Source organism: Podarcis pityusensis (assembly GCF_964106645.2).
Source record: "Podarcis pityusensis genome assembly, chromosome: 10".
Taxonomy (NCBI): Eukaryota; Metazoa; Chordata; class Lepidosauria; order Squamata; family Lacertidae; genus Podarcis; species Podarcis pityusensis.
In genome coordinates, this window is record NC_138035.1 from 43,356,259 (window position 1) to 43,379,298 (window position 23,040).

General features: G+C 42.6%; 1 long non-coding RNA gene across 1 annotated transcript in view; it reads right to left on the reverse strand.

Moving 5' to 3' along the window:
- Positions 1-22,785, reverse strand: part of LOC308457477 — a 31,280-nt gene extending 8,495 nt beyond the window's left edge. Inside the window, exons 1-3 of the long non-coding RNA XR_013976931.1 lie at positions 22,502-22,785; positions 21,722-21,841; positions 20,359-20,416 (exon numbers count right to left, since the gene is read on the reverse strand). This is a non-coding gene — a long non-coding RNA (uncharacterized lncRNA). The remainder of the gene's footprint in view (positions 1-20,358; positions 20,417-21,721; positions 21,842-22,501) is intronic.
- Positions 22,786-23,040: the final 255 nt, after the last annotated feature.

Genomic DNA, 23,040 nt, shown 5'->3' on the forward strand with positions numbered 1-23,040 from the left:
TGGATAATTTTATTAAGTCTGCTTGTTTATAAAGTATGTTGATTTTGTTGGGGTTATTTTATGTAAACCACTTAGATGCTTGCCAAATAAATAAATAAATAAATAAATAAGGTTGCCCTCCCACCTTTCCCACATAGTGCTCCCAAAGTTCACAAATGATCTCAGCCAGTTTAATTAAAGTCATTTTGATGAAACTAGAAGCACCGAGCCAGTACACTTGGAGAGACGGGTTGATTGCTCTAAAATCTGTCTGCAATTGCATCCAGTGCAGCTACATTTTCCCTTCACAGTAGCTAGAGTGAATGGGAGCCTCCTATTAATTCATAGGTAGAGAAACCCTTAGTGTGTCTCTTCCAGATACCATGATAAATGGAAAATATGTAGGTTCCCTGGAGGGTTCAGTAATAATAACTCGAAAGCTATGTCATCAAGAAGGAGCCCAGATAGTAAAGTAAGAGTAACAAAGCAATAAACTTCAGACTAGCACTTCAGACCGTCCCTAGTGAAATGGTCCCCTTTTTTGTAAGTGAGAAAGCAGACTGTATAAATGGGTTTTTCCTTTCTTTTCAATTTCTCCCCTTCTATTTAGCAGCTGCTTCCCACGCCCCCAGCAAGAGCCAGCAGAAGAAAGACTGCTCGTTCAGGAAAGGCAAAAGCTCAGGGACAGAGGACTACCTTCATCAAACTTGATGATCCCAGGGTGGTTTTACCTGTGAAAGTCTCCTTGCCTCTCAATGTAGGGCCAAGGAAATACACCTGTCTAGAATACTGCTAGCAAAGGCAGGCCAGTCTTTCCCAACCTGGTGCCCTCCAGATGCTTTAGATAAGAACTTCCATCAGCCTCAGCAACGATGACGAATATTCAGGGATGAAAGAAATTGTCCAAAAATCTGGACACAGCAACTTGGGGGAATGCTGGTGCAGATAATGCTGAGCTAGATAAGGCAGGTTTAAACATTATTTTTCATTTCCTTGTGCACTAGATACTTCATGTTATCACTCATAGCTATGACTGCAATTTTTTATAAAGGTAAGGCTGTTTAAACCCTACTGAAGTCAATGGGATCTAAGTCTGCACAATTCTGGAGCATTACAGTGCAAGCCTATACTGTACATGTCTACCCAAATTCAAGTCCCACTGAGTTCAGTGGGGCTTACTTCCAGGCTAGCTAGTATACATTGGAGCCTAAACATCTTGCATTACGAGGGTAGCATATCCAAACTCTCTCTGCAGAGCTAATCCTGTAGGATTGTGTACTATGGTTCAGGGGTCTTTTTCCAATATCCTACAGTACTGATGATGTTATTAAATCATTCATTGGTTAACCAGGAGCAACACTTAATTCCAGACCAGAAAGGGACTCACTCTCAATATATACTGCTATGTGTGTTTAAGCATGGACTTGTTTAAGCATTTCCCCTGGTGTCTGAAGTAAACCTAGTCTTCCATCATGGAAATTTTACAAATCTGAATACCCAACTTATACCTTCCTCAATATTTATTTGCTTACAGCTGACAAAAGTTAGTGGCCTTTACTACTGGGTTTAAACAGTTCCAACTTATTCTGTTTGGTAAAAATATATAAGCTACACCTGTCAGGAATTCTGAAATCAAGGTCCATAGGTCTTGGTTTGCTGGAATCAGTTTTTAAAGCAATGGGCAAAGAAATATACAAAGTTTAGTTTGAGCTGAAATAGATTGCTCACACTGTTTTGCTGCCAATGGGTTTTTTCTTTACAGCCTCAAATGCTCTGATCAGCCAATAAATAAAAATGGAAAGAATCGTTTCAAGCATTTGTCATAAGTATACAGGAATAATAAAACACCACACAAAAAACGTTCTAAGTGCAAAACTGGCTCTCAGGATATGTATTCCTGGAATATGAAAAATAGTGACAGGAAATTGATTGCCTTCTAAATGCCCTATATCTACCTCACATTAAGTTTCAAATGCTAAGCATCAGAGAAGGGCTATTTGCTTTGGCAGAAGAGTGTGAAGAATCCATGTACAATATGGCAGAGCTTAACTTCTTATACTAGTCTAACCAGATCCAGGGCTTCTTTGGATGCAATGACACTAATTGATTGAGGCTACAATTCTGTACTCACTTATCTGGGGACAAGTCCCATTGAACTCAGTGGGGCTGACTTCTGAGTAGACATGTACAGGATTAAACAGTATAGGATTAAATTTAAGCCACGAGTATTAAATGAACTAAATAAACCAGAGATGAAGATTCTGTGGCCCTCCAGATGTTGTTGAACTACGACTCCCAACATCCCTGGCAATTGGCTTGGGATAATAAGTTGGAGACCAACAGCATTGGGAAATAAACCATATGATCCTTCTTATATCCCACAACAGGATATCATATGGCCTGTACTAAAGTACCTCTGGTGCCTGACCTTTTGAAGACCTCCAAAGAAAAACAGCCCACAAACTCCTGAGGCAGCTTGTTCCCTTCTTGAATTGCTCATACATTTAAGAAGCTGATCCTAATATTTAAACGGGAATCTACATTCTGTTAGAAAATAAGCAAGTAAGGCTCTGTTCACACATTCTCAGTGTGTGGATGAGAGTTCTCCTCTGGTGTCTGAGGATACTTCCATTATCCTGTTTTCTGAACAGTCATCAGGTTAGGAGAAGTTCTGAGTTCTGTCCGGACCCCATAACTAGAAACTTTGTCACAGGGGGGCGTAATGGAGCATGCAATCATTGAAAGAACATACAAATAAACACAGGTAGCCTTGTTTTTTCAAAGCTATTGAATTGAATATTACTAAAATTAAGCTCTAGAGTGCTTGTCATTTGTCCCAGAGACTATGCACCAACTGGCAAGAATGTAGAGATTTATTTATTTTAGGTATTTTTATATCTCTCTATCTTCAAGTAAAATTTCCAGGCAGCGGCAAATTTACTTTATCACAAGCAATGGTATAGAAGACTTCCGCGTAGTCTTTGCTCACGGACAGATGCGTCTCTCCCACTTTGCCAAGGTCGGGAGGTACGCGTTCGTTAGCGGAGCTAGAAGGGGGAGCTAAGGCTAAGCTGACCCCGAAGCCTTGGAAGGAGATTCCAGGGTGATATGGCGTTGCTGCAGCACGAAGAAGAGGACCCCCAGACCATTTTCAAGCTCTTAAAAGAAGAGCAAGAAGGGAGAGAAGGGGGAGAACTTCTTCGGTGCTAGTTCCTGCAACCCTCCGCTGACGAGAAGTCCGAGCCCGTGGGTATGTCTGTGGCTACACTTCTAGCAAACTGAAGCAAACCTAAACGATTAGCCTATTTTACTTACTGAACTTGCTAAGTTACGATTAAAACAAAACGTTTGAACCTAAAACAAAGTGTTTGAACCTAAATGGCTTTTCGCAACTGACCAAGATTTACTTACAAGCTATATCAGACTGGTTTTTTTTAAAAGACGTCTATTCCATTAATACCTAAGACGTTTTAGCCATCTTTTCCTGCTGGAGTTATGAACAAAAAGAATACCAGTGGCTTCATTATTGTTGCGACAGAAATAAACCAAGAAGTCATGAAGAAGAAATAATAATAATAATAAAAAGACCTTTCCCAAGTGGTGAAATTATAAAGAGGTTTCCAAACTCTTCAGTACAAAATTAATCTGTTGTTCACAAGCTAGTACTCAACTGTCTGTTTACACTGGCAAAAGGAATATATATAGATGAGTCATCATTTAAGAGGGCAGCTAGGGTTGCCAAAGATGTTTCCCACCCCCAGCGCCCCACCCAAAGTGTTTCTATGGAAAAGAAAATTCTTATCATCGTGGGTAAATTTTCTCCATTTTCCATTTTACAGTCCATACACACAACCACTATGAAAGCATTGTGCTACAAATATAATAGTCCTTTGAGAGTGTAGACTATAGCAAATGCCCCTACAATATTTTCAGCTTAACTAAAGCACCTTGCTAGTAAGCCAGCAAGGCAGGAGCAGCCACCCCACCCACAAAAGAGGGGCTGTTGCGATGCAAGATTTTAGCTGTTATCACACCAATCACTATAAGCTCTTGTTACATACTAATAAAATGCTAAATAATTGTCTACCCTCCTCAGGTGGTAGAACAAATTTTGTGGGACTTAAATAGTGTCATTCCTTTCAAGAATATATTTGAAAAACGTCTAATGCACACAGGAATCTATCAATAAATATTTATATTTTATGGAATCTATCAATAACTAGCATTTTGGGGCAAGAGCTTTTATAAGAGCATGGAGGCTAAAGTGGATTTTATAGCAAAATAAAGCAACAACATTGTCCTCTTATTACAAACGGCAAAACCAAGGGATATCCCTATTTGAACGCATATGTTAATTGAAAGCCCTGGGAAAGTTATCCTCGTTACACACACATATGCGTTTTCCTCACATTTTCATAAATTATTAGAAAGCTGTGATGTCAGTGTTCGAGGAAGAGACAAGAATAGGTAAATATAAATTAGCTGAGGGAATTAAATCACCTCACAATAGCGGTGCTTGGTGCATATAAAATAGCATTTGGAAAAGGCCTTTGGCATCTTGGGTATAGAAGGAACCCCTCAGAACTCCAGCAATGGATTTTGAATTTCAAGTATTTCTTTTGGGTCCTTTTTCAGCCTCATATGCATATTAGTCCACCTGCTAATTCTGCTGCAGAAAAAGAAGTAGCACAAAAGATAAGAGGCTTGTAAAAATCAAGAACTGAATGTGTTGAATGGAGTGTGTGTGCATTTGTATTGTATTCTCCAAGGCACAAAGCCATCTATTTTATCCTAAATTGAGTGAGAGCAGAAAGTTAAGAGAAATGAGATATTAAAAACAAATCCCTTTGAGGCTTGCTACTTATATGGCTTTAGCCAAACCTAAGCAGATTATTGTTCTTGTTTTTATTTTGACCTCAGATGGTATGCAATTAGAAATTTTAAACTTTAAATATACACATGAATTAACACATGTAGGATCTCTTATATTAACAATAGAATGAAAAGCATTGCTGTTTTTTTATTCTCTTTTTAGGGCCCAGCCCTGATATTCTGATATACAGAAATTTAGCAAGTGAAACGTTTTCTGGCATGGAGATAAGTAGTAATTTATCAGTAATTTGGGATGTAAGATGGCGCCATTTTCTGTTCTGGTCTGTATTTATTGCATGCAGCACTGTTTTCATTCAGCTCCAGTTCACCTTCCACCAAAACCTTCCATTGTGGCAAAATTATGTAACTTCTGATTGTGTTCTCCCACCCCATTAATTTCAGTGCAAAGGAAATACAGATACAGTATGTATCATTTGCAGACAGAAAGCAACAACAACTGCAAAGACCGAATGTATTCACTGGATTTGTTTCTGTTCTGGGTGTGGAACAAATAATAATAATAATAATAATAATAGTAATAATAATAAATTTTATTTATATCCCGCCCTCCCCAGCCGAAGCCGGGCTCAGGGCGGCTAACAACAATCAAATAATCAAACAATCAAATAATCCAACATTCTAAAACATTTCATTATAAAAATTAATTAAAATCAAATTAATGGCAACCGTTAAGCAAAATTCTGTGCAGGTTGCCAGAGGAGGGAGTCAGGCTGGGCCCTGACCAAAGGCCTGGTGGAACAACTCTGTCTTGCAGGCCTTGCGGAAAGATGTCAGGTCCCACAGGGTCCTAGTCTCTTGTGACAGAGCGTTCCACCAGATTGGAGCTGCAGCCGAGAAAGCCCTGGCTCTAGTTGAGGCCAGCCTAACCTCTCTGAGGCCTGGGACCTTCAGGATGTTTTTATTTGCAGACCGTAGGTTCCTCTGTGGGGCATACCAGGAGAGGCGGTCCCGTAGGTACGAGGGTCCTAGGCCGTATAGGGCTTTAAAGGTTAAAACCAGCACCTTAAACCTGATCCTGTACTCCACCGGGAGCCAGTGCAGCTGGTATAGTACCGGATGAATGTGATCTCGCAGCGAAGACCCCATAAGGAGTCTCGCCGCGGCATTCTGCACCCGCTGGGTCAGTCTCAAGGGCAGCCCCACATAGAGCGAGTTACAATAATCCAGTCTGGAGGTGACCGTCGTGTGGATCACAGTGGCTAGGTCAGGGCGAGAGAGATAAGGGGCCAACTGCTTAGCTTGGCGGAGATGAAAAAATGCCGCCTTTGTTATAGCTGTAATCTGTGCCTCCATAGAGAGGGAGGTATCGAAGATTACACCCAAACTGTTAACGGACGGTGCTGGCACTAATTGCACCCCCGCAAGAGATGGGAGTTGCCCCCCCCCAATCCCATATCGTCTCGTCCCAGCCAGAGGACCTCTATCTTTGAAGGATTTAACTTCAACCGGCTTCCACGTAACCATCCAGCCATAGCTTCCAAACATCTGGTCAGTGTGTCTGGGGCCGAGTCAGGATGGCCATCCATCAACAGATAGAGTTGGGTGCCATCAGCATACTGATGGCAACCCAGCCCAAAACTCCGGACAAGCTGGGCGAGGGGGCGCATAAAGATGTTAAAAAGCATCGGGGAGAGTATCGCACCCTGAGGTACTCCACACACCAAGGAGTGGCGCGATGACAATTCCCCCCCAAGCGCCACCCTCTGTCCCCGACCAGAGAGAAACTGTGGTAATACAGTGGTACCTCAGTTTTCGAACGTAATCCGTTCCAGAAGACTGTTCGAGTTCCGAAACGGTCAGAAACTGAAACTCAATAGCTGACAGCCAGGCTTCAGGTACTTCACTCAGCGGAAGCCGCATAGTATGTTCGACTTCCAAGGCATGTTCAAAAACTGAAGCATTTACTTCCGGGTTTATGGCGTTCAAGTTCCGAAATGTTCGTCAGTGTTCAAAAACCGAGGTACCACTGTATTGGCAATTTCCTCTCCCATTTCCCTTGGAATTCTCCAACATCCCTACCAGTAACATGTCATGAAAATATGAATAGCCATTGTATTTTGTTTTTTCTCAGATAGGATGGCAACCCTCCTCAAGAAGGAAGGTGGGTGAGTAAGAGCTTCGCCCAGAACACTGAGAGGAAACGGGTAAGAAAAAGAAGAAATGAGCAAAGTAATGGCAGGGAAATGGTGAAAATGCTGACTGTTGGACAAGCACAAAAGCCTGGTTCGCGCCACATGGTAAGCCAGAATATGGCTTGTCATGTGGTTACAGGTTGTGGTTTAAGGCTTTTTGTGCTTTTTTGAAAATGCCGTTTCTATTTGCCTAAATAGCAGATTGCATGAGGCTTAAGGTTCACCATTTAATCTTGTCTCCATTGTTCAGAGATCAATAAGGTTTAAAGCACAGATGGAGATCACCCACACATTACAGAGTTCAAGTGTTCATTACACCATTCTAATGGAATCTCTGGCACGTAATCTACAGGGTACAGGAGCACTACCCTCGACAAAATGTTTTCTTAGTCACCAGCTGCACTGTGGTAATATGTGTTATCATTCATACAGTGCAATCTTTGTGATGCAGGGCTGCCTTTTTATGTGTAGATTTCTATAAAATTATGTCCGGAAATCAATCCTTGACCGTTACTGAGCAACAGCAACAGTTGCTGTGTTACAGAAAAGGAATGGCATCTATGAACATCTTCTCCTGTTTTGCTTCCGCCTTTACAGTTTACCTTGCCTTCCCTCACACTGTTTTATGCTGGCATTAACCCCATGCTAGTGAGGAGAAAGCTTCAAGGGGAGAAAGATGAAGTGCAAAATCTTTACGGCGGAGCCAGATTATTATGTAACAGAGAATAATTCACGGTGGGAAGAAGAACTTGAACCTAAGTCAATAATTGCAGCATATCATGCTCACTAACGCATTTGTCAATAATATCCCCTCTGAGCTAAGTGTATCCTATCCAATATTCCAAAAAAAATAATGCTGAAATAAAACAGAGTTCAATTTTTCTTCATTTCTTTCTGAAGCAAAATTGGTGGCCCTATGCCCAGCAGTGTTTGGGGGGGGGGGAGAGACCCAGCTACAAACAAGAGGAAAGTTTTTGGCGGTGCCGAAGGCAATCTGCAAGATTGCTGGCAACTGTAGTTTGTTAAGGGCCCTGGAAACTGTAGTTCTGTGAGAATACAGTCCCCAGGACTCTTTGGGTAAAGCCATGTGCTTTAAATGTGCTTTAAATATATGGTGTGGGTGTGACCCTACAAAAATAAACATGGACATATCCAGCCATTGTGATGATATTATAATATTATATATAATATTATAATACTATAATATTAGAGTGTAGTTCAGATTAGATACTTGTTCAGATTAGACTCAGACACTCAGTGGACGGCCATATGAGTAATATCTTGAGTTGGGAGATGTCATGCCAGAAAGACAGTGGCATGCTTGGCCAAGTAGTCCTGAACTGAGCATCTTATAAGGCTGCCATGAAAGTAGGGAAGAGTCCCTTCCAGCTCTTTGGATTTCTTTAAAAAGAATGAGCACATTTACAGGCTCTCACTCTTTTGGGTGGGCTTCAGTCACAGAATAGCAAATTCAGGTTGTACAACTAATATTGATTTGGAGCTCCTGTGCAACAACCGCTCCCCCCCCCCCAAAAAAAACCAACTTCTTCTGATAAGGTAAGGGATGGGGAAACGCACTAGAATTTGACAGACACATGCAACAACATCTAACCACCTCACAAAAAAATCCAGAATGAATGCTAAATACATAGTGTTGGCTAATCTCCCTGCAAACTTTGTGCAAACAAATCAAGCTGAATGCTCATTGAACAAGTCATCGGGAAGAAACCCGTAAAGCAGAGAGAAACATGAAGGAAATGCCACTATTTCCAACAAAATGCATGAAATAAAATCCTTCTTTTCTTTTTCTCTGCAGTTGAAGCATAACCTAACCTTGTATTTTACAACTGCAGTTGGGGATAGGTCATTTTGCTTAGAAGTTGACTCATTCCTCCTATCAGGTGCTAGGAATAAATAGCATTTCAGAGCAAAGCAATTCTGGTATTCGAAATAGCACCTTTTTCAATCAAGGCTCAATGTTTATTGCACATTTGAAAAGGCAGATTATCACCTTGCATTCACTCCTATTTCAGGATCTTCTTCACACCTTCTGCCAAAGAGCCAGCAATATGAATCACTACTGGCTTACTTTTTCCATAAGCAAAATTAATGTAATTTTACACATCCCTCCTACACTTAGCCTTGTTAACCAGATTAGGAAAACTTAATAAAATTAGTTTATTCTAATTACAATAACATGTTGCCACCCTGTATAATCATGGGTCTAGAGGAGGTCAATGAGGTCCAATCCTTTACCCTGAGAATGACCACTCAGGGTCTTTCTGCACTAACCGTTTTTAGTGGTGTAGTTGTTACTTTTTCAGGTTTTTGGCATGCAGCCACAAAGCTTTGTCATTATTCAGCTAGTATTCTGGAATAATGCACTAAAATAGTGCTTTCTATTTTGCGGAAGTGAGGAGGAATTAAAGAACCTTTTAATGAGGGTGAAAGAGGACAGCGCAAAATATGGTCTGAAGCTCAACATCAAAAAAATGATGACCATGGCCACTGGTCCCATCACCTCCTGGCAAATAGAAGGGGAAGAAATAGAGGCAGTGAGAGATTTTACTTTCTTGGGCTCCATGATCACTGCAGATGGTGACAGCAGTCACGAAATTAAAAGACGCCTGCTCCTTGGGAGAAAGGCGATGGCAAACCTAGACAGCATCTTAAAAAGCAGATACATCACCTTGCCAACAAAGGTCCGTATAGTTAAAGCCATGGTTTTCCCAGTAGTGATGTATGGAAGTGAGAGCTGGACCATAAAGAAGGCTGATCGCCGAAGAATTGATGCTTTTGAATTATGGTGCTGGAGGAGACTCTTGAGAGTCCCATGGACTGCAAGAAGATCAAACGCATCTATTCTTAAGGAAATTAGCCCTGAGTGCTCACTGGAAGGACAGATCGTGAAGCTGAGGCTCCAATACTTTGGCCACCTCATGAGAAGAGAAGACTCCCTGGAAAAGACCCTGATGTTGGGAAAGATGGAGGGCACAAGGAGAAGGGGACGACAAGAAGACAAGATGGTTGGACAGTGTTCTCGAAGCTACAAACATGAGTTTGACCAAACTGCGGGAGGCAGTGGAAGACAGAAGTGCCTGGCGTGCTCTGGTCCATGGGGTCACAAAGAGTTGACACGACTAAACGAATAAACAACAACAACAATTTTGCGGAAAGTCCAGACTAAATCTTCAATGTTTTCATTTCATATGTACAAGCATCATGCTGCATTTTTCGTATGGAGGGGTTGGGGGTTGGTGGGCATGGTTTTGGAGAGACGTTTTGTCCCATTTTTCTCTTGATTGCTACAAGTTGTCCACATGTGAAGTCAGTTCAGAGAAGAGATATGGCAGATAAAGATGATGGCACTGAGTCAAAGTACTGCCCATGACAGCAATCATTAGCTGCAGACAAAATTTTGTCACAATAACCAGGCTTGTTGTATCTCAAGCAGACATGTAGTTCCTCTTCTGATCTTCTACACTTCCACAAGATTAGAATTCCAGAGCGCTAGGTATTAAATATGCACACACAAAAACTGCAAAATGTCTGTCTCCGTGTGCATGCTGGTAACTCCAACATTTACTGGCTCGAACTTGAGGATCACAGCCATGGAAATTTTCTCAGTTTGGGCACAACCTACCATCAGTGTGCACTGGAAAAACCCTGCATTCACTCTCTAATAACAGCGGCATGCACCAACAGAACAGACAATCATCTTCAAATGACCTCTAAATAACGTCAGCTCAGACAGAAACTATGCCACTATAAATGGCAAGTGTGGAAAGGCTATCAGGATATCAATCACCACAGTTTAGCCTACTTATTTCAGAGTAGGCAAAATCGCCTGCACCTGACCAAGATAGCTACAGGTGGCGTCTGTGCAGTTTGTACAGTTCTCAGTAGTGTTCGTACTAAATAAGTGTCGTTGATCATTGCCCTTATTATCTGTTGTATCCCTGCTAGTATCTCTGTCTCTTATTATTTGTAGGCTGTAGGACAGTATACACATATTACATGTAAACGGATATAGCCCAGGAGCAGACTTGGCCCTGAGGCATATTCAGTAGAACTTGTGAAAGACTGGCTAATTCAAATCAAAGTAATTGAAGTTGATTTGCTGTTCTTGCACAACAAACCCATTTCTGGGGGAAAGCACACTGGAAGGCGTGGGGTTGCATTTTTTTGACGTGGTGCCATATAACCTTCCCACAGGCAAAGTCCAATGAACGCTCAATAATTACCCAATATCATCTAACTGTCTGCCCCGCAAACTTTGTGCAAATAGATCAGGATGAATACTCAGTAAACAGACCATCTGGAAGCAACCTGCCTCTCAGGAGTGGCTGGGATTGCCCAGATTGGCCATTGCCTCTCGCCACCCACCCACCCCGACCTGGAAGGACTATGGAAGACTTCCTCTTCAAACTGGAACTTTGCCTGGACTGCAACAGTGGCTTTTGACTTGTGGCAGCCAGATCTGACAGGAAGGCCTAAGCTCTGTGCTCTATCCTGAAGCATTAAAACATCCATTAGCAGTGCTCTGAGGTGTAGAAACAAAATGTGCTGTTTCTTGTAAATGCAATACACAGAACATTTAAAACAGGAGCTGAGTATGCAGGGCCTTACCAATGGATTACACACCCTGTTCTCCTGGCATATGTGCCTTCACAGCACCTTCAAGGCCCTGTGTATCAAGAAAAGCTGGTGTTTTTGCTTCTGCTGCTTTCAGTGGTGTTTTTGCTTCTGCTGCTTTCAGTGCATGCCAGCAAACTGGCATAGACAGAGGTATCATAGAACTGCAGAGCTGGAAGGTACCCAGAGGGTCACCTCGTTCAACCCCCCACAATGCAGGAATCTCAACTAGATCATGCATGGCAGATGGTCATCCAACCTCTGCTTACAAACCCCCAAGGTAGGAGAGTCCACCACTGGACTCCCAAGGGAGTCCATTCCACTCTCGGACAGCTTTTACTGTCAGAAAACTCTTCCTGATGTTTAGTCAGAATCTCCATTCTTGTAACTTGAAGACATTGGCTCGGGTCCTAGCCTCCAAAACAAGCTTGCTCCATCCTCCATGTGACAGCCCTTTAGATATTTGAAGGTGGCTATCCTATCTCCTTTAAGTCACCCTCAAGTTGCATGCAGTTGCCTTTAAGCTACATTCTAATTTCATGATAGCTGGCAAACTGATAATGTCCAAAACAACGTTAAAATAATCTCAAAATATCAGCGTATAAAACTACAAAAAAAAAGACCTACAACAAAACCAGCAAGTAGGCTGGGTCTGTTTGTGCTGCCACAACCGACATCTCATCCGCTGTCACTGGTATATCTCCTAAGCAACGGGGCCCAACCCCCAAATCGGTTTCCATACTCATCTCATTCCTCCTCCCACTATCACTAGCTCTGCCAAAAAGCCTCCATGGGGCTTCTAGCAATAATACGGCAACTGCATAGCTGCTTCAGATGAAAAACACAGTGCAAAACAACATAATAAGTAAGGGGGGGGAGTCACTGGAAATCCCATAATAAAGGGGCAAAAGTAAAGGAGTGCCTACAGGTTGGTTCTTGTGCCAGGCACCCCATGAGCAAGCAAGAAGCAATCCTGGGAGGGAGGGTGCCCATGTGGATTGGGTCCCAGTGTCCAGAACGCCTGGAGTTGTGGTTGAGCAAATAGGATAGTTTACCATCTTTTAACCTTGCCTTGACAGCTGTCTGACACAAAGATATTAGGCAAATGATTCCCCCCCCCCAAAAAAAAGCTAAATAAACTGATGCTGAAAGCTTCACCTGTTCATTTCTTTGTGTCAACTTCTGTTACATGCACAGGACCAGCTGTGAAGGGGTGGGGACTTTCTAGAAGCAAAGAAACTTAGGAAGCCAGAGAATTGTGGACCAACAAAACATAAGGTTATTTGGTTCGAAACTGAGTGGTTTTGACCAGCTTAATATCTCAGTAAAGACCAAGGATCCCAGTGGTGTTTTTAAGGGGTCCTCAAGGGGTCTAATATTAAATTACAAATTAACTTTGAATGCTATACTGAGTTCTTTAATGCTAGAAGCTCATTTTTCAGCATCCTCACCCTCTTTCTCTGTTCTGCCTGCCTCTTTCTCTACCCCTATATCAGCTAGGCTCCTCTTTAACAAACTGTTGCTCCCAGGGCACCCAAAGTGTTGTTGCTGTAAATTATTGTTGTTGAATACACTAATTTCAGGAGGGGGGAAATGTAACATTTGATCCTTGCCTGTGCAACATTATTAGATGTGCACGTTTCAAAATCAATCAAATATTGCATGGGGGTTTTGTCTGTGTGTTCTTGGCTTTGTTCAGATAATATTTTTCAGAGACCAGAGCTACAATGCTCAATACATTTACTAGTCCAGGGAGGAAGCATCATCAGACATAATGGGACGTACTTCTGAATAAATGCTATAGGATTGCGCTGTTAATTTTTTTTGGTAGAAATCAGAGGTTGCCAACCTTTTCGGGCCAGTGTGCACATTTGGAAAAGTGAAAAATTCCATTTCATCCCCAGCCATCTTAGCCAATGGTCAAGAATGATGGTAGTTGAAGTCCAGCAACAACTGATGTCCCGTGATTGAAGCATACTATAACTTGATTTTTCTACCTTAGGCTGATGATGAGCACAGCTAGCGCAGACTGTCCAAGTGTCCCTATTTTCCAGGAACAGTCCCAGATTTACAGAAGTCATCCCAGTTTCTGATTTGATCCTGGAATATCTCACTTTTCCTTAGGATGTCCCTATTTTCATTGGAGAAATGTTGGAGGGTATGGAGTTATATGACCCCCCCCCCAGCCAAGGAGCTAAGTAACTATACAACCTTTAGAAGACATCTGAAGGCAGCCCTGTATAGGGAAGTCTTTTAATGTTCAGTGTTTTGTCATGTTTTTATATATGTTGGAAGCCGCCCAGAGTGGCTGAGGCATAAAAAATTGTCAGGGAACTGCCATCAGTGCCGGAGGGAGAGAGCAAAAGCCAGAGGGATTCCAGAGAGCGTCCAGGGATTGGGAGAAGCAGCCCATCTTCTGGGGAAGAGAATCAGCGTAGCACCAGTGGAGAAGGGGGGCAGATGGGGGAAGCGGCGAGGCGGTCCCATGACTCCTTGCCTGGGACCAGCGGGGAGAGTAGGGGTCCTCCGTTGCCCACGCCCTCCTTGCGCAGAAGGCTTTCGCGCAGAGAAAGTAGGAGGTAGGAGGAGACTAGGCGTCAAAGAGCTTCTTTGCTGGAAGAAGTTTAAGAAACGCCCACTGACGGATTCTGCCAGCGATTGAGTCAGCCACGGGTGAGTGGCTGTCCGGACAGAAAAGGTTCACTTAGGCAACCCAGCCAGGTGTTTGCACCCAGCCGGGGAGATAAGCACCGGCTTACGCACGAGCAACCCCTAGAACCATTACAAAAATAAAGCTATTATTATTATTGAATAGGACGTCCCTGTTTTCATTGGATAAATGCTGGAGGATATGCTAGCCTCATAACTGTGTGGGAAACTGAACCAGTCCTAATTTAGCAGGTTTACCACTACAACACAGTGGCTTCCACAGTTGCCAGTTTAGGACTTGGGCACAATCTGCAATTTCCCTCATGGTTGCTGAATTTACCTCTTGTAATCCGCAGGCCTAATTCTGGGCATGGTTTTCTCCACTGCATATAACCCTAGAAGCATAAATGCATGGCTCTGCCCAAAATCTGAGTGCTGTTGCAGTCAATGTTGGTTTCAGCAAAATTGCTCAGTTGAGACCTCTGCAGTGTTAGCCCTCTAATGCTCAGCTGAGCCCTTAATCAACATTGCCACCCCAACAGCAGCCTCCCAGGTGTGCTGAATCCAGGTGCCCACCAAATTGCCTCATTAATTCCAGTTTCTTCATCATTCTTTTGTTGAGGGTCACTGCCAATAAGCATTACAATGGGATTATTGTTTTACACTCCGCGTGAAAGAGGCGCTTAGCAGGAAGAAATATGTTTAATCGAGCTAAAATCAGTTTAAGAAATGAATGCAAATTGAAATTATTTGGAACACTGCTAGAGTTTGGAAATTAATGCCACATAGTAAAGGAATTAAAACATCTCACTGGCTGAACTGGCTGGTGCATCAGTCTGTAGATTTCATTAACACCCACACAAACACAAGCACAGCTACATCCTGCTAATAAAACCCACCATCCAAATACTGAATCCTCGCGAATACTTGTTGTACAGATAAATATGTTAAGTGTACTGCACGCCCAAATGTACCGTATTTTTCCGTGTATAAGACTAGGTTTTCTAACCAAAAAAATAGGTTTAAAATTGGGGCTCATCTTATACATGGGTAGTGCTGAGGAGTGTTTTCTTAATTTGGAGTCCCCCAGAATAGGGGACATCTTATACATGGGGATGTCTTATACACGGAAAAATACAGTAACTAGCAGTTGTTTGAACTTCTGATTATCCAAATGGTTTCGTAGGACCTACATATATGTTTCATAGAAATGGAACTGTAATGGACATAGGTCAAGCTGATAAGGATTATTTTTGCCTGGTAATGTGGATATTCAAAGCAAATGAAATGGGCCTGTTGCTAAAATATTCATCATTGTTGAAATGTTTCGATCTCCTTTTAATTATAGAATCAAATAAGTTGAAAGAGGCTATTGTATTCTGCCCAGCTTGTCCCCCACCTGAACCCCCTAATGGCTCAATTCCAAGGCCAGACAAATACCAGAGGGAGAGTAGTCTGGCCATGTACACCGTGTACAGTGGCCTCTCCCACTGACAAGTTGGCTAAACAGAGAAAAGGTCTCAAAGCTTCAGAGAATACATTAGCAGGGGAGTGGCTCACACTAGATTTCTGCTATCAGCCTGGCTGCAGAGCCCCAGCTCAAAGTGCCTGCAGTTCCCTTCCCTGAACTGGGGGGGGGGGGGGAGAATCACTACGTGACTCCCCTGAGCTCCCAATTCAACACCAGCAGCACCTGACTCTAAAGGCAGCATTGTCTTGCCGGACCTCATCCATTGATAATACTGACCACCTGTTGGAACAGAGGGGCCACAAGGACTCAACCTGGTGCCCTCCCTCGGGGGCCCTCCAGTTACCCTTTTTATGGTGCATTCATGATAATTCGTGTTGCTTTTGCTATGGGTGTGGGTCACACACAATTTCGCTCTCAGTACGGTTTGCACTTGCAAACATTTTGGACCTTGCACGCTGCTTCCTTTGCACTTGGCACCTATCCCGAAAGTTCCTCCTGGAATCCCTTAACTTTTTAAATACCCCAAATGTTTTATCTTTGTTCCACTTTTGTTGAATCACAGGATTTTGTCAGATAGCAATAATGTGATGGGAGCATCACATGACAACTAATAAAGCGGAATCTATTCACCATTGGTGCACACTGTTATTGTGTCAAGAACATGTTGCAGGATAAACCCACAATAAAACACTAGTCTGGAGGGGGGCACTAGTCCTTAACAGGCAGCAGTAACTCTCTTAGGCAGAATAGGATGGATGCCTGGGCTACTCAGCTGGCCTAGACAATGAATAGCTTTGAACAGGCTGGAACAGTACCTGGCAAGGTGGCCATTCTAGCCCTTTCCAAAGCTTTGATAGATGGTTGGAGGTACTTGATTTAGCAGACAGTAGCATGGAGTAAGTGATGAGATGGAGGGAACCCTTCTTAGCTAAAGGATTTCACTACAAATTAATCTTTCCATTTCAGTCTGTTCTAACACGGGATGCCAGAGTAAAAAAGAATTACTGGTGTCAGTTCACATATTTAGCTACAAATCTTCTCAAGTACCGAGTAATCAAGTATTGAAGTGATGTATATGCATGTGTGAACCATCCCTTAGAACTGCAGGCCGGACAAGAAAAATATGTTTGAGGTAATGAGAGATTTTATTTTTTTTAAAAAAAATCCCAATGCTTAAATTACAGTGGGGGAGAGAGGCAACCTTCTTATATTTTTTGTCAAACACTCTTAGCTGTTGTTTTTACAAAGCAACAGAGGACATGATTTGGCTAAACTTTAGTGAGTCCAAAGGTGGGGTTTCTGGATTTCATTAAGCCTCTCTCTCTCTCTCTCTCTACACACACACACACACACACACACACACACACACACACAGAGGCACATTATATTTGCATTTGTTGGAAATGATCAGTTGAAGCTACAGTTATCCGGTGATGGGCTTACATGTGAAAACTGGAACACTGAAGAACCCTGTTAGTAAAATTGCAAAGTAAAAACAAATATCAACAAGAACTACTTAAGGTGGGTGTAAGAAAGAAAACAGATCAATTTGTGCAAGGTCAGGCTAGGTGCCACCTGGATAAAATAAAAAGATGAACAGGCACCAGTGCTCACTGATATAAAAAACCCATTCTCCCCTTTGTTTAGTTCCTTTAAGTTGCTCCCCCCTCCCCGCCTTGCACTTAGGTAGCACGTGAGACAGGATGTAAAAACTGGAACCAACACACCTGTTCAGCATCAGTACAAGCATATAGAAACCAGTACAAGACAAGAAACAACTCAGACTTACACCTAAGTTAAAGATATGAAACAACAGTACAATTGTAAGGTGCCATAATATATGTGTGCCTCAAATTGGGGGCACCCAGAAGTCAGTTATTTCCTAATACTCTGCTTTCTCCTCATACCTGAATGAGTAAGCATTGCAGCACAAGGATACCAGGTCAGGCAGCAGTAATTGTCTGCTGACACCATCACACCATGTCAGTTGTTGCTCATCTAGCCCTAAAAAGCTACAGCCTCAAAGCTCACACATCCCACTTTCATTAGGAGCAGCAGCAGCCCCACTTCCTTCTCTGGAACTCAGCCTTTGGCTCATGCTGCTGCCTCTGGCCCCTTGGACTGTGATCTGCTTTCCTGAAGCCTGACCTGGCCCCTGAGACCCTAATCTGCTTGCTCTGACCTAGACAGTGCCTGTCCAGACCATGCCCTTGCCTCAGAGCTTGGTGACCAAGAGCAGAGTCTAGTTAAGGCCTGACAAGATGTGACCTGAGTCCAAGGCAGGAGGTTGAAATGGAAAATTAATCCTCATGACTGGCAGGCCTCTTTATCAGCATCTCTCATGCCCTATCGGAAGCAGCAAATTGCCTCCATTGCAGCATATTATCCAAAAGAAAAGTAGATATTTCATGCTTCAGCTAAAATAATTAATGCAAGGGAATGACCTGGTGGAAATGGGCCAATTATGCCAAAGACATTGTGAGCATAGAGTGATGTAGCGCTGCTCATTGTCGATGTGACCTTGTCTTTCCATCACATATTAAGCATCACAGTGTATTTGAGATAGTAGAAAGTTGCTGTTGATAGAAGGTTCCAGGGCAGGGCAATGCGGTAGGCGAGAATGTTTTCTCACTGTGTGATCTCTCAAAAGTTTTGAGACAAAACACTATTCTGAATCAAATGTGTTCCGTTTTCTTTATTAATCCCAAAGCTAACACCCAAAACTGTGCTTTACATTGACATGATTTCATTCTTTGGCACAATCCTAGTCCCAGTTCCTACTATAAGCCTAGAAACATAACTGAAATGATGGTGTTATGCACACCCCAACCTCCAAGCGGGGTGCCCAGAACATACGTGGTTTTGGTTTCCTTGACCAAAGGTAACTGGAGAGTGAGGGCATTTTCTGCAACGTTAAGATTTATTTACACACATTATATATGCAGGCTGAGCATAAGATGGATGGGCTCGTAGTATTAACTCTCCAACAGATCACAGTCCCCCATTAGGAGGGAGCCACCAAAGCAATAGTTTTAGATTATGCAGACAGCAAGAGAGGCCTCTGTCTCTCTTTTTTCATCTCTATTACTAAGACAGTTCTCATTCAAACACCCCAGTGACATCACCTCCCGCCAGGGGAAGGGGAGGAAGAGAGACACGCTCCCTTCAGCTAATCTTCCAGAGGAACCATTGCCCTAGCCTACATTACAAAGCAGACACTTAGCAGACCTGGCCAAGTGGGAAGCTAGAGGACATCTGAAATGCGCAGCATTACGTGGTTTTTGCTGAGAACAATAGTCTCCAGGTGAGCCTGGGTGTCTGAATAGTGCATGCCCCATCATGACAAAAGTTGAGGTGTTCTGGGCCTAACAATTAAAATCCCTGAAACCAGTACAAATGCTGCCAACTCTTCCACCTCACATTCCCAATATGGTGCTTCGTTGATCATCACACAGCATGTTGATTACCTTCTTCACAAAAACGCAGAGGAAGTTCTGGGTTCTTTCTCCGATGGTGCCAAATGCTGGTCATAATCAAGTAAATTAACCTCTCTGCCATGATCCAAAAATACATTTGTACCTTGAGAATTGAACACCCAAACCACGTTTTAAGTCATTTCCCTCCACCCCAGCTTGAGGGTGAGATTCCCATGTGGGCTGCCCTCTGGAACTGGGGTGGATCTAAACACAGGAAAAAACGCTATAAATAAGTAAGAAATTAGATTGTTCTAACAAAAGGGGGGGAAAACCTCTAACGGAAAATTGCATTTTAACATTTCCTGCTCTCTGGCACCATCTGGTGTTGCATGTTTATAGCGCATACGAATCGTTGTTTCTTTACAAAGGTAGCTGAGTCCCTGCATACCAGTAGACATTGCAGCCAGAGAGAAAAGTGGGCAGAGGAAGAAGCAAAAGTGGGTGGGGCAATGGAAGTGGCTCTTACCTTTCTACAGCAGGCTATATTCCAGCCAGGCAAAAGCCAGAGGTGTCTGTGCATACCCACACACCTCTCTCCATCCATCTAGGTGAGCGAAATGCTATTATCACATTCTGGCCATGTGAAAGCATCCAAGAAGGCCACAGAGCAGGGCTTCAGCATGACCTGAAGAGATGATGCATGGCCCCGGAGAATCCGAAGCACTGCTTTTCCCTCCATTGGCTCTATTCCACACAGACCTTGTGTGGTGTATATTATTATGGCACAAATACTATAGAAAGCCCAGTCGAACATATGTATCATGGTCTGCTAGGTTTTGTGTTTCTATGTAGCCAACCTTTAGTAAATATTTTTTTACTTAAAGTCAGGGCAAGTGAAGGATTCAACTGAGGTCTTTGAACAATCTTATTTCTCTTTATGTGGGGTATATTTGCATGAACGAAAGCCAACACTTTGAAAAGAGGCATGAACAACTATTTCTAGATGTTGCTGGAAACTCTCATCAAGTTGCAGACAATGTTGTTTGTAGACTGGGCACACCTGCATCCAGCTGTTAGCCCACGTTTCCTGAATTCTATTCAGCCCAACAATGGGGAAAAACATTGTTTTCTTATTTTTCCCCTCACAATATTGCACGTCACTTGTATACTGTACTGATCTTACCCTGTTCTCTTCTAGCCATTCCAACAGAGCGGGGATTTGCATTGTTAGTGGATAATTTCTGTTAAAAACAAATGGAGGAAAAACATAATTTAAGCCTTTCCTCACAGAGGGTAAACACTTATACACTGTTTTGTTTTGAAACTGATACCTAACCACTGGCAAGCAAGTTCAGCTCAGGGGATTTTTCTGAGCATGAATCAAGGCCAAAGAATTCCTAAGCTGGCTTTTATAATGCAACCTCAGTTCACAACGGACAGGGCCTATTCAAATGATACATGTTTTCCACTTCAGAGTATTATCAGGCCCACAATTATGATTACTATAGCTATTTATATATTCGGTGTTGAAAGTGAACTAATATTTCCTAAGAATTCCCATGATGTTATTTTGGCACATCAAGTTTGTTTTTGCATTCATTCATTCATTCATTCATTCATTCAAAATAGTTTTATTTAGCCATCCCATAGTAAACAACCCTCAGGACAGCTCACAACATTTTAAAAGAACAACAAATATATCATAAAGATTCAAATTACAAAATAAGAGGCAAGTCTCTTACTTTGTTTTTATTATCATTATTGTGTTTTAAATACATAGCAAGCCACCTCAAGAACTATAGTTGACAGCCAGGCTTTAAATACTCCAAAATAAATCAAATTGTAACAATTTACAGTGCAATCCTACAAATGTCTACTCAGAACTTAATCAGTTTCGTTCAGTGAGGCTTACTCTCAGGTAATAGGATAGCATGCTAAGCAGTCAGGAGACAGGTACAGCACAAACCAATACAGAAAATACTGATAAAATTGATAAATTTTAAAACAAATAGAATATAGGTAAAATAAACAGTTTAAGAAAAAGCACGTATAATAAAATTGCATGTCTGCATAGGCTTGCCTAAACAAAATTCATTTTAGTAGGCGTCAAAACAACACAACGATGGCTATTATTGCATATTGCTGCTTGTTGTATTGCAGACATTGATATTTACAGAGGAAATATATAGAGCCACATGCAGTTAAATGAGTCTGGCCATGTTATAGCCTTGACTGATATTGTGACTTTTCCCATTAATACCAGTCCTAATATTCTTTATGCAGCACACTTTCCCTGCCATGCTGCCATTAATAAAAGCATGCTCAACTCTTTGAGTAGTAGTTCCTTGTTTGAATCTTCAAAAATATTTAATAAAAGAAGCTTAGGCTCTAAGAATACTTTCTGATTAAGTGTGACAGACTTCTGCAAACCATAAAAATAGAAGAACAGCAGTCACAGTAGACAATAAAATTTAGCAGAGCAGATAAAGCCACGGTTAAAAGCATCTTACACCACATGCTAGAGTGTAACTTTTAAGAAAACTCACCTGGTGCCAGAATGACATGAGAGATGAAGAGGGCATTCCATAAGTGATGGGCCTTCCCTCCAGTCATCCTCTGCTTAACATCAAATGATGGGAAGATGCAGAAAAGGGTCTCCAATGGTTCTGATGGCAAAACATTTGGGTGTGTTTTGAATTCTAAGTGAACCGATTTCCTGAAAGCAAACCTATTTCTATCAATTGTATTCCAAATTTCCCCTGAATCTAAACCTCCTGCACTTACCGATGCTCTTGTCTTGTTATCTGCTACGGTTAGAAGGATACTTTGGCTTTATTTTGGAGAAACTGGAATGCATACTAATGTAGCATTATTTGAGCAATAGGGCCACCCGGGATCAGGTTCTGTTCAAGCCAACCATTTTCTCACCAGTATCAAGCTAAGGGTGGGGGAGACACAGTTTGGTAAATTTGCAGCAAAAGCCAGCTGTATGCAGTACTGATTCGCTGATCTCCAGGGTGGCCAATTATGCATTGCCAAAGAAAGATGGGCACACTTCACCAAAATGATGACATATTTGCGTAATGTTTGCATATCTTAATTTATATTAATTTAACACATGCACATTTATGAATTAATATAATTTAAATAGAAATATAATTTATAATAACATATAAGAATGACAGTACATCTCACTCTAGTGGAGAAGATTGTGGTTAGGTTGCCTATGCACATGTTCAGTCTGCTGCCCAGGTGCTTTTCTACCTGTTGATGAGCCAGCATGCTGTACTGATTAGAGTGCCAGACTAGGACCTGGAAAACCATACCTGTTGTGCAAAATAAATGAGGAGGGGGAGAACCATGTATGCCACCCTTAAGCTCCTTGGAGACAAAGGTGGGATATAGATGTGATCAACAAACAAACAAACTTCATGGCCCACACAGTGGCGGAGCTTCATGCTCTGGCACTGGGGGGGCAGAGAGCAGGCAGGAGCGGGGCTGGCGCGCATCCTACGGTCGTGGCTCCCAGCGCAGGTGGGGGAACAGCCATTATGGCACCCCACTGGGATCGCGCTGCCGGAGGGTGGTGCGCTCCCTCCGCACTCCTCTTCCTCTGCCATTGGGCCCACCCTGCTCTCCCTCTGTCACCGTCTGGTCTACGAGCGATCAAAGTCCCGGCTGAGGACATCAGGACCAGGGGCAAGATGGTGGAATGGGAGCAGGAATGAGAGTCCAGAAGCCAAGGGTCCGAGGGTCCAGAAGCAGGGAGTCATGAAGTCATAGAATAGAATCATAGAATCATAGAGTTGGAAGAGACCACAAGGGCCATCAAGTCCAACCCCCTGCCAAGCAGGAAACTCCATCA